Here is an 11,628-nt window from a genome sequence, read left to right as displayed (position 1 = left end):
ATCCTCTCTTCTCCCCATCTGGCAGGTTTGATAAGCCCACCGTGTTTTTCCATTGGCCATTTTGTGTGGTTCCTTGCGCCCCTTCCAAGATTCCCAACCAATCAACTCCTCCCTTTCTCACTTGGGCAGAGCTTTGAGGAATGTACCATATGGACCGTGCAGGGGGGGTAGAGATGAGGAAGGGAGTGGCGGCAGCCCATTTCTTTACCTTTTGCATATAACCTTAAGATTCTGGCAAAGTCTGAGCCTGCAGGTAGCAACAGCAACCCTGAGGACGGGAACCACGTGCCAGTTTCAGAGGCGCACTTAGATCTGTCGCCCCCGAGGCTGGGGTCCTATGGTCAGGGCCGCAGCCCCCGCCCTCCCATGTGCCCGCCCAGCCACCGGCGGCAGCGCCGCTGCTTCAGCTGCCGCGGCTGCTGTTGCCCGCGCGGAAGCTGCGGCTGGCGCGCGGGGGCTGCCGTGCTGCGGGCCCGGAGCGGGGCTCGGCGGCCCGGGCCGGCCAGGGGACGCCGGCTCCGGGGGACACACCAACATGAGGCGGAGGTGAGGACCGGGCTTCGGGACCTAGACCGTCCCTAACCGTTCCGTGGGGGCCGCATCCCACCCGCGCCCTGAGCGCAGGGTTTCCGGGGCCCCCAGGGGGCGGCTTTAGAGCCGGCGACCGCCGCGACCGGACCTGTGGCTGAAGACCTACCCCTTGGGCAGCCCGGGGGGCTCGGGACCCGCCGTGGTCGCTTGGCGCCTCCTTCTGGCGGCCCCTTCGAGCCCTTTCCCTGGCCGGGCGGCGGAGCGGACGGAGAAGCCCCTCCTCGCGCTCCCCCAGCCCTCCCGGCCCCTGTCCTTGACTTCCAGGAGTTGGATGTTCGGTCAAGTGCGGCCGCGCGTGCCCCGGAGTTCCAGGGGAGGCTGGCACTGGGGGAGGCCAGAGGAGCGAGGAGGCTTCCATCGTCTTGTGGGAGTGGGAGGGAGAGTGGCTGGGACTGAGTGTTCTGGGGAAGCTTTGGGGGCGGGGGCGAAGATCTCTTATCTTAACCCGGGTCGGGAGGCCTAGGGATGGGGTGCGTACTGCCTTGCTGTTCCAGCCCAGCCTTCGGGCCATTGGCCTTGCACTCGAGCTGGGGTATGGGGCTCCTCTGTTGCACCGTGGCCAGGCGAGCGCCGGCCTCCGGAGGTAAGTCCTGTCTTGATATCTTTGATCTGGAGTCTAGCAGGGGCCGAGTGTGGGTTGGTCGCTCTGGGCAGGTGGCCACGAGAACCATGAAGTGCTTTCTGCTTTTATTTTCTTCGGGTCGTGATGGACTAGGTGAGATGATGGCAGCCCCATACGTCACTTACCTACGAGCCAGCACCCCCTTGCCTAAATGCCTTACAAGGTGATAGTGCGCTTGGAGGTCAGTGTGGTGCACTGTAAATTCCAAGTTTAAAAACCACCTCGGGGAGCCCTTACACGCATCCGAGGCTCGCCTTGTGTTAAGCAGAAAGCAGAAAGCCAGACGTAGTGATAGACTTTGCAGGTTCTGGCCTGGATGGTAAACTAGTCATCACAATTGTTTGTTAGGCCCCTCAGGCAAGGCTTCTGCCTCATCCCATTAGGGGGCATGGATTAGCCCTCTGTCTTGGTTGGTTTTCTTCTAAGGTTTAATTCAGGGAAAGCGTTTCCAAGAATGCATGCCGATCACAGTTACGTTCTTTTAATGTTGTTGTTTAACACAGACATTAATTAAGGTTAACCTGAAGTGCGTTAATGCGGAGAATTGTGAAAAGTGTCTTTTTTAAATAAGGCTTATTACTTTTTTCTTTTTTAGTGGGTTGTAGATGGAGAGAATGGCATTTAAACATCAGAACATCGGTGTCTATTTGGTCCCATCTGACAGTTTGCTATGTAGACAGTCATTTAGAAGGATGACTTGTACCCCAAGGATGAGAATGAGCTGGGTTTTATAGTGAGAAAGAGATCTTATTTTGCGTTGCTGCTGCCAGCAGGAAGGCTTTGCTCTCTCATTACCTGGCCATGCAGATGCCAGTTCATTATTGTGGTTGCATTCTCCCGTGAGCACATCTGTAAAGAGCCTTTAAGAGGATATTATAAATTCTGTATTTGATTGTCAAATGTACTCTCAGGTCAGAAATTTGGCTCAGGTTGTTTTAGCCCTAAGTGAATTCTTATTGTGCTCCATGTTTTAAACATTTTTGAACTTTTTTGATAGCATATTAAATAACTTCAGTTAATTCCAGAATTATAGGAAAAACATGGTTTGAGTATTTCTCTTGCAAAGAATCTTTAGGAATGTGGACCTGGTTCCTATCCAGTTTTACAGACAAGAAACTAGGGTTTGGTGGGATCCTAGGTCGAAGAAGCGAGAGCAGGACTGGCATTCATACCTGGGCTGTCAGATTTCGAAGTGTGTGCTCTTAACTCCCAAGCTTTAGTGGTGACTAAAGAGCAGATGTCAGTCCCTAACTCCTGTTGCTGGTGCCTCCGTGGGGCCTGATGAGCTGTGATTGTACTAGGGCTTTATTTTTCATTGACATAAAGTTTTCACACCCTGGACTTTTTCTCGAGCCAGAAGCATTCTTTCAGCCAGGTGGAGGGTCATTACTTTAGAAAAAATAATCAGAGCTGGAAAAGCATGTATATTTGGAGAGTATGAAGTATTTAATAAGACCAGAAGGTGAGAATAAGGACAGAGAGAATCAAGGTGGTGTGTGGACAGGAAATTTGTGATTTTTCTAACCCAGGGGATATCTTTAGCACCCAGGCTTTTTAAACTTAGGCTGTGGGTTGAAATTGTAAACCTGGAGACACAGCAGCATTGGGCTAAAATCTGTGTAGTAAGGCTCTCAGTTTCTCCTTTAGATGACAAAGTTGAAATTCTGATTCCTTTTCAGTCTTTAACTTCTACAAATAATACAGTAAGTTATGGGAATGATGGGGATATTGTTTGGAAATTTACCTAAACTCTTTGTGGACTTCCCCTTCCTTCCATGATCTCCTCCCCCATCTTCGGTTCCACTTTTCAGAATTCAGCTCTGTTCCTGTAGAGTTGGGTGGAATGGTGGAGGGTGTCAGGTTCTGTAATGCTTGGGATATATCAGTGGATAGAACATCCCTACCCTCGTGGGCTCAGCTGTACATGACTTGCTGTTTTCATGGTTTGGACTTTAGCTGTCTTTGAGTAAGAAGGTTTATCATCAAGAAGCTGGGGAGGGAGGACAGGGAAACTATCACCCCAAACCCTACAATTCATTGACTGTCATTGTGGAGTCAGAATTTCACAGAAAAAACTGCCATAATTTATAAAAAAAAAAAAAGAAAGTGGTGATAATCAGATTACAGAAAGGAGGAGAAGTAGGACTGTTGTTTTGTACCTTGCTGAAAGGTACAGGAAGAAGGGCAGGAGCTTCTGCTAAGTATTAAGTTCTGTGGTAAGAACAACTGGGTCTCCCTGCACCCCTCTTGCAGGGCCTGCTCAGCATCTATCACAAGAAGGGAGAAGCGAGCATGTCTTGGTGTGTGAATGGAAGCCAGGAAAGGAGTCTTTCTGCATTAGATAAGTCTACAGAGGTCTATTTGATTGTATATCCAATGAAGGATCTGGTTTGGTTAACTCCAGAAGGAGACAGACAGCAAGTGGTTAACTAGTAGCTTTTATTGACTTCTTTACTCTTTTATTTTTTTTTCTATACATATTTGTTTTTTTTTTAAGATTTTATTTATTTGAGAGAGAGAGAATGAGACGAAGAGGGTCAGAGGGAGAAGCAGACTCCCTGCTGAGCAGGGAGCCCGATGCGGGACTCGATCCCGGGACTCCAGGATCATGACCTGAGCCGAAGGCAGTCGCTTAACCAACTGAGCCACCCAGGCTCCCCTCTTCTTTACTCTTTTAAATAATAACTAAAAGGCAAAGTGAAACTTTGTTTGGTTCCAGCCTTGTCCTCTCTTCTGCCCTGCTTCTTTTCTGTTGCTGATTTAAGTAAAGTGTGGAGGAAACCTCAGTTTGGGGAGGTCTTCCCTATGTCAGTGTTAGAGCTTGAGAAGAGAGGAGGAGCAGAGTAATCATCCAAAGGGAGGATCAAGAGTAGGCAATACTTCTAGCTTCTGTAGCCCCTCTGGGTTACCACAACAAACCTTCAGCACAGACTGCTCCCAGCCTACAAAATGCTGACTTCTGAAGGTCCCAACTGCACTCCTCCCTGTCTTCCCCCCCTCGTTTCACCCACCTCCACCACCAAAGCTGCCTTTGATTGAGAATTGTTGGGTTTGTGAGTGGAAAAGGAAAAGAAGCGGGGAAAGTAGCATCATGATGATAATGACGTTAGCACTGGTAGCGGCCTCAGACACTTAGAGACAATTGACTGTGTACAGGCTCTGCATGGATGAACTCATTCAGTCCTCACAATAGCCCTAGAGGGTAGGTGCTGTTTGGATCCCTCCTTTCTACATGGGGAAGCCAAGGCACAAGGAGCAGTGACTTACTGAGTGTCTCACTTAGAAAGTGGTGGAGATGGACTTCAGGCTTAGGCATTTGGTTCCAGATTTGTGCTCTCATGGACCAGTTAAGGGCAGCTGACTTGGGTAGACTTGCACCTAAAAGAGTTTCTCCATCCTGAAGGCCACCTTTCCTCTCTTACAACCTCCCCTCCATTTTCACATTTAACCCCCGTTTACTTTTAAGTTATCAATCTGAAATGCTATAGGAGAGATGCATTTAGGTTAACTGGTATATTCCTTTAAAATTGGGGCAGAGTCAGAGAAGGTAATTCTGAAGCATTTAGAGGGGCCTAGGTGGGCTTCCAAAAAGAGATACCTGGGACAGTGTAAAGAGTTTTCAGGGACCCAGGGGCTGGACTATGGGATATAGAAAGAGTATTGATTATAGCGCTGCTCCCAGAAAGGAACCCTTTCCTTTCCCTCCTCTACCTTTTTGCTTGGCATGGGTTGCTGATTCCCAAGACCTAGAACTTGAGCAAACCCTCTCATTGCCCTAGCTCAACTACTTTATGGATGATTTTAATTTCATTTTCTTACTTAATTAAACTAGTCTGGGGTCCTAACCATATTTGGAACAGAACCTTTTACCCAGTTTGGCATAACTGGTCAGGGTCATTTATTTCCCTGTGAAAAAGGAAAAGGGAAGTATTGTGACTAGTGACAAGGACGTGTGTCAGTTTGTTTCCAAACAGGTTTTTCTTAAAACCAGACTTGCCGAGGAAGGGGGAAAAAAACTCAACCTTCTGCCTTTGGCATTTTAAGCATCTTTAGACAAGTGAGTCCTGTGGATAGTTACGTAGTAATAGCTGTCACTGAGTGTTACTATGGGCCAGATACTGTGCTAAATGCTTTAATATACACAATCCTATCTAGTCTTCAGGTAGGTACTGTCACTCCTATTTTATCATAGGAAAACTGTTCCAGAGAGGGTAAGGTCCATAAACCCAGTAAGTTGCGAGGCTGGATGACTCTAAATCATCTCATTGTAAGGTGAAATGTTGAGGGAGCAAAAGGAACAGAAAATGGGGCAGAAAAAGACAGTATTGGGCAGGGGAAAGAAATTCATGAAACGGCAACATGAATCAGCCCCAGGATTTACTGTACACCTCAGTGGGCTGGGTGGAGCACCAAGAAACCCGTGGACCTCAACCACCCTCAGGAAGCCAGGGAACAAAGAAGTTTTAGGTCACACACTGGGACTTGGTTTTAGAATGCATTTATTGAGTAAGTACTATATAATAAAGCAAGTACCAAGCATTAAAACAATATCTAGCTACAAGAGGTCACCATATTTCTAGGGCAGGCTGACACAAATCCAGAAAACCATAGTGTAATAAGTGACTTCACTGGCCAGGGAGCCCTGAACATGGAGTGGTGAGAAAATTTATACTTACTGGCAAAATATTTCTTCTTGATTCAGTTTTGTTCATTTCGTGCACATAAGATTGATTTCTGAAATTTACCCACCCCGTGTCTATTGTTTCTGTTTTAGCAAACAGAGGATCTCTTTACAGCTCCTCTCTGAAGACCAGCCCTGCACCTTGGTTGCAGAAAAAGCTGGGGCCACCTCCCTTTCCTGCAGGTTGCCCTCAGACCCATCACTGCTGCAGATCTGTTGGGTTTGGTGCGCTTGTCCTTGCTTAATCACTGCTTGCTCGGAGGTACAGGTGCTCCAATAGACCAATATCCCTTGCTAGAGGAGCGTACTGCTGGGCAGTGCCCTTTCCAGGTGTTCTAGCAGGGGTGAGAGCAGTCCTGGGCATGAAGATGCTTCACCAGTGCTTTGGGAATTAGATCAGACCATGTTACCACTATGGCTCCTTTCTAACTCGGGACCACATCACTATGCCAACAGTGACCTGGGCACCCAGTGGTAGCCTTGTAGTGATTAGTATTTGCCAGCCCTCCTACTCCTCCATCTTCCTTACGTAACTTCTTGTCATGTGCTGTATTTGAAAGCTGATATATTGTGGAAAAGGCCTAATGGGGTTTCTTATTGTTTGATATGCTTAGTGAGATAGTTTTAGTTTGTGTTTTAATCTTTTATAAGACCTCAAGATCACTATGATCAGGTCCACTCAAATAGAAATTACTTATGTCTCCTGAAAATCCTGAGTTGACTCAGTTTGGTAATAACACTTAGGATTCCTTCACATGCTGCTAATGAAAAGTTCTCTCTGTCCATGACCAGTGAGTGGCTCCAGAGAAGGGTTCATCAGTTTAAAGATATCCCTTGCGTTAAGCAAACCTGATGTATGGAAATTGTATTGATCTCCAAAATATAATAGTGTGTGTCTGTACTTCTTGGCTTTAAATTTAATTCTTCACAGTGAAGGAATTTTGCAACAGGATTCTCTCTCTAGGAATTCAAAATTTTACTTTTTCTGTATACAACTTTTTCAGGCAGTCTGATCTTCCACCATTGGTGGAAATGACTGCATCACTTAACCTGCCTGGACCCTGTCCATCCCCCAGTATGCGTGCAGCCTCAGAGCCACAGGAGTTACTGGGCTCTGCCTGTACAGGCTCCCAGGTCTATCATCCTGGCTCGTTGGTGTGACAGACAGACCCAGATGCTGTTATGGGTGTCAGTCAGGGCGCATCCTGGCAGTGCCCAGCTGGCCAGCTTTTGCTCATGCGTACGTATTCATTTGCGCACCAGGATTCATCTGGACCATCTCTGTCTGTGCTGCCTCACTCAGCTCCATGTGCACTTCCCTTTCATGCTTGTCTCCAGGTTATTTCTGCAAGCTTTCATGAGGCCCAAATGATTGGGCAAAGGTGATAGGCAAGAAAATGCAGGGTGAAGTGTAGATTGTTCCCTGCTAGTAGAGTAAAGCAGGCCAAGGATTTTGGCTAAAAACCTAACTTATGTTGAAGTATGGGACAGGTGGGAAAGGAACTAATATATCAGGAGTCTACTTCATAAAAACACTTTATGACATAATCTCCTTTGATCCTTAACAACAGTTAAGTATATGGTGCCCACTTAACAGGTTGGGAAACATGAGGCTCAGTGAGGTGAGATGACTTGCCTGATTGATACCTCTCAGCTGGCGATTGGTGGAGCTAAATTAGATTAAAAAGACCAAAATGTGGAGTGGTTAAGAACATGAACACTGGAGGGGTGCCCGGGTTGCTCAGTCAGTTAACTGTTTGCCTTCAGCTCAGGTCATGGTCCCGGGGTCTTGAGGTACTGGGATTGAGCCCCACATCGGGCTCTCTGCTCAGTGGAGAGCTTGCTTCTCCTTCTCCCTCTTCCTGCCGCTCTGCCTACTTGTGTTCTCTCTCTCTCTGTCAAATAAATCTTTTTTTCCCCCAAGATTTATTTATTTATTTGACAGAGAGACACAGCAAGAGAGGGAACACAAGCAGGGGGCGTGGGAGAGGGAAAAGCAGGCTTCCAGCTGAGCAGGGAGCCTGACGTGGGGCTCGATCCCAGGACCCTGGGATCATGACCTGAACCGAAGGCAGATGCTTAACAACTGAGCCACCCAGGCGCCTCTCAAAATAAATAAATCTTAAAAACAAAACAAACAAACAAACAAAAAAACCATGAACGCTGGAACTAGACTGTTCTGCACCACTTACTAGGGTGTGTGACTTTGGGTGTGTACTTTAACTTCCTTGGACCTCAGTTTCTTCATCTGTGCAGTGGCACAACAATCCTATTTACTTTATTTGGTCATAAGTGTGTAGAATTCTGCCAGGTACCCATTGAGCACCCTACATGTTAGCTAATACTGTTGGTGACTGTTGCTTATGAAACTTGGAGCAGAATACTGAGACACCGGGTTTCTTCTCCAGGGACAGAGCATGTGTGGGTTCATGCTTAATATAAAAGTACCCTCAAGGGCGCCTGGGTGGCTCAGTTGGTTAAGTGTCTGCCTTCGGCTCAGGTCATGATCCCAGAGTCCCCAGATCGAGTCGCACATGGGGCTCCCTGCTCAGCAGGAAGTCTGCTTCTCCCTCTGCCCCTCCCCCACTCTTGTGCTCTCTCTCCTCTCTCTCTCCAATAAATAAATAAAATCTTAAAAAAACAAAAAAAGAGTACCCTCAAATGCCCCTTGCCCTCAACTTCTGCTCTCTACCTTATCACTCTCGGCCTTATCCCTGGCTCTGCATTCTTTTCCTTATTAGCAACTATTTAAGCTTCCTGGAATAAATTTTTCATTAATTTATCATCTGTTGGGCTCTTCCTCCACGTGTTGCACTATACTGGGTAATAGGGCAGGGCACAGGTTTGTAGAAATATATGACCTTACCCTGTTCTTGATGAATGCATCTGCCTCAGAAGATACAGTATAAATGTAAAAGAAGTTTGGGGAAAGAGGAAAGAAAAGCAATGAAATACCAAAGTGGCACAGACAGGTGACCCAGTTGTAAGGACAGTAACTACAGTTGACCCTTGAATAACACAGGTTTGAACTGTATTTTCCTGAAATGTATTTTCCTTATGGTTTTCTTCATAACATTTTCTTTGGCTTACTTTATTCTAAGAATATAGTGCATAATGCATACGACATACAAAATACTTATTAATGAACTGTTTATCAGTAAGACTCCTGGTCAACAGTAGGACATTAATGGCTAAGTTTTGGGGGAGTCAAAAGTTATACGCAGATTTTCAACTGCGTGGGGGTTAGCACCCTCAACCCTCCACATTTTTCAAGGGCCAACTGTATTACCTTTTGAGAATTTATTATATACCAAGCGTTGGTTTAGATGCTGTGCATGCATCGTCCACCCTGCAAGTTAGGTGGTACTATATCATCCCTGCTTTATAGATGAGGACTCCGAGATAGAAGTATCTTGTCCGAGGGCACACAGCACGTGGGAAGAGCCTGGGGTTTGAACGCTAGTCCACCCTGACTCACTTGGGCCTGTAGACTGTGTCCCAGGTCATTGGTAGGATTGTCTAGGTGCTGGTGTGAGCAAAGCTTGGAATTGAGAGTGAGCAGGATGCATTCAGGGCAGTGAGGAGGCCAGCCTGACTGGTTGCAGTTGAGTTCAGTGTTTCTGGACTGCTGTGCCACGTTCTGTCTGGGTGTTTGGAGATGAGTAAGACATGTTCCTTGCCCTCTTGGAATCTTACTGTAGCTGGGGAGACAGACACACAAATAGATGATTTCAGTGTAGTGTGGTGAGAGCTGTGATGAGGGTAAGTATAGGGTGCTGTGGAAGCAGAGGAAAGGGAACCAGGAAATGCTCCCAGAGTCTTGAAAGGTAGGCTTAGCAGCTGAAGGCAAGAAGAGTTTTCTAAAAGGCAGAGAGTGGCATGAACAAAGGCCTGGCCTTTGTGGGCTTTTCTTGCTAAAAGCAAGTTTATTCACCTGGTCTGATGGATGCCATGGGACAATGTAAAGTTTATAGGCAACAGGGAGTTCATCAGAGGTGTTGGAACACAGAGCAACAAACAGCATGGAAACAGTATTTTGTGTCTACTGGAGGCAGGAAAGATGAAAGTCAAGCAAGACCACCTGTGGGAGGAGTCAGCAAACTTCTCTCCATAAAGGGCCAGAAAGTAAATATTTTAGGTTTCAGGGGGCCATGTGGTCTCTGATGCAGCCACTCAGCTGCTATTGTAGTGGGAAAGCAACCGCAGACAATTGGTAAACCAATGGGCATGGCTGTGTGCCAACAAAGCTTTATTTATGGCCCTCCAAATTTGAATTTCATATAATTCTCACATGTCTCAAAATAGTCTTTGTTTTTTCCCCCAAGCCATTTAAAAATGTAAAACCCTTCTTTGTTTGCAGGTTGGATTTGGCCCACAAGTCATGGTTTGCCCACCCTGAGTGATTGGTAGTAATTCAGGTGTGACATGACAGAGAACCGGAACAGGTTGTTGGCAATGGGAATAGAGAGGAAGGGACTTGAAGCCAGAGACATTTTGGAAAGAAGACACTGATTAGATAGAAGAGATAAGGGGAGAGAAGAGCCCCAGATGATGCCAAAGCTTCAAGTTTCATGCCTTCCCAGCCCCCTTTTGGTAAAATGGCTCTGTTTTCCATGTGCTGAGAATATGACTTGATTCGGGAGGAAAACCTGAGAGCACGACTTCATGCTAGAGAAGAGCCCAGAGATAGCGGCTGCCTTACGTGCTCCCCAACTTCTGTCAGCATTGTCCTTTGTTCCAGTTGTTTCCCCATGGGTGTCACTGTGCCAGCCGCTTCTGCTGCCTCGGCCTCTGGATGCTTTAGGCGGAAGGTGGCTCCTGCTATAACTGGGAGAGCTTGCCCACCTGCTTGTCGGGGCACAGATAAAGTTCCGTTGTGGGGGGATAACTTCCCTTTTATATACTTTCACATTCACAGAGAAGTTGTAAGAGCAGCTCCCTTGTACCTGTTATCTAGGTCTGTTAAATTAGATTTTATTAATTGTTTACATTCTGCCCCATTTGCTTTTTTATTCTCTCCCCACTCTCCTCCCATTTTTTTTCTGACCCATTTAAAAGTTGGTGACATCCTGCCCCCTCTTACCGCTAAATACTTCAACATGAATTTATCAAGAAAAAGGTAACCATAGTATGGTGATCAACATCAGGAAAGTTAACATTGATACAATCTAATTATGGTTTTTGGAGCCAACGCATCTCTAATAGCCGTTACTCATAGACTCTCCGCCATATGTAAGGAACGATGATGCTATTATTCCCTCTAACAGGTGCAGACACAGGCAGCTACCTGCTTGGCTTTGGGGACCCACACTCCCAGCAGTGGCAGTTCTCTAGGACTCATGCTTGGGCTGGTCACTGGGCTTCTCCAAAAGGAGAAGCAGTCCCAGGGCTGAAGGATCACTTGTTCTCTTGAGCTGCTAAGCTGCCCTAGGGCAGGCATGCCTTTTACTTTCCCTGTAGCCCCTGCCATCTCCTGATGCCCTCAGGAGACAGTTTATCTCCTAACTGGAACACAGTGGCCACAGCACCCAAGCTCTCATGGTTACAAACACTTTCTTTTGGCTTTCTTCTCCTCTATTGCTCCTCAGCCCATGGAACATGATTCTTCTAGGGTAGATTTGTTCCAGGCTTGATCTGGAAAATAAAATGGAATTAAATTGGAGTCATTTATTTTGGAAATAAAATGGGAGGAAAAGCTCTACTACCGTTTCTGACTTAGAGCAAAAGGGGATTT

At 46.7% G+C, this 11,628-nt stretch overlaps 1 protein-coding gene across 1 annotated transcript in view; it reads left to right on the top strand.

The window, feature by feature from the left end:
• Positions 1-406: 406 nt before the first annotated feature.
• Positions 407-11,628, top strand: part of MICAL3 (microtubule associated monooxygenase, calponin and LIM domain containing 3) — a 200,503-nt gene continuing 189,281 nt past the window's right edge. Inside the window, 1 exon segment of the mRNA XM_027594507.2 lies at positions 407-546. The gene's annotated coding sequence lies outside the window, so the exon portion shown is untranslated.

Source organism: Zalophus californianus, chromosome 9 (assembly GCF_009762305.2).
Source record: "Zalophus californianus isolate mZalCal1 chromosome 9, mZalCal1.pri.v2, whole genome shotgun sequence".
Lineage (NCBI taxonomy): Eukaryota > Metazoa > Chordata > Mammalia > Carnivora > Otariidae > Zalophus > Zalophus californianus.
The sequence above is the reverse complement of the archived record's forward strand: the minus strand, read 5'-3'. Positions and strand labels throughout refer to the sequence as shown.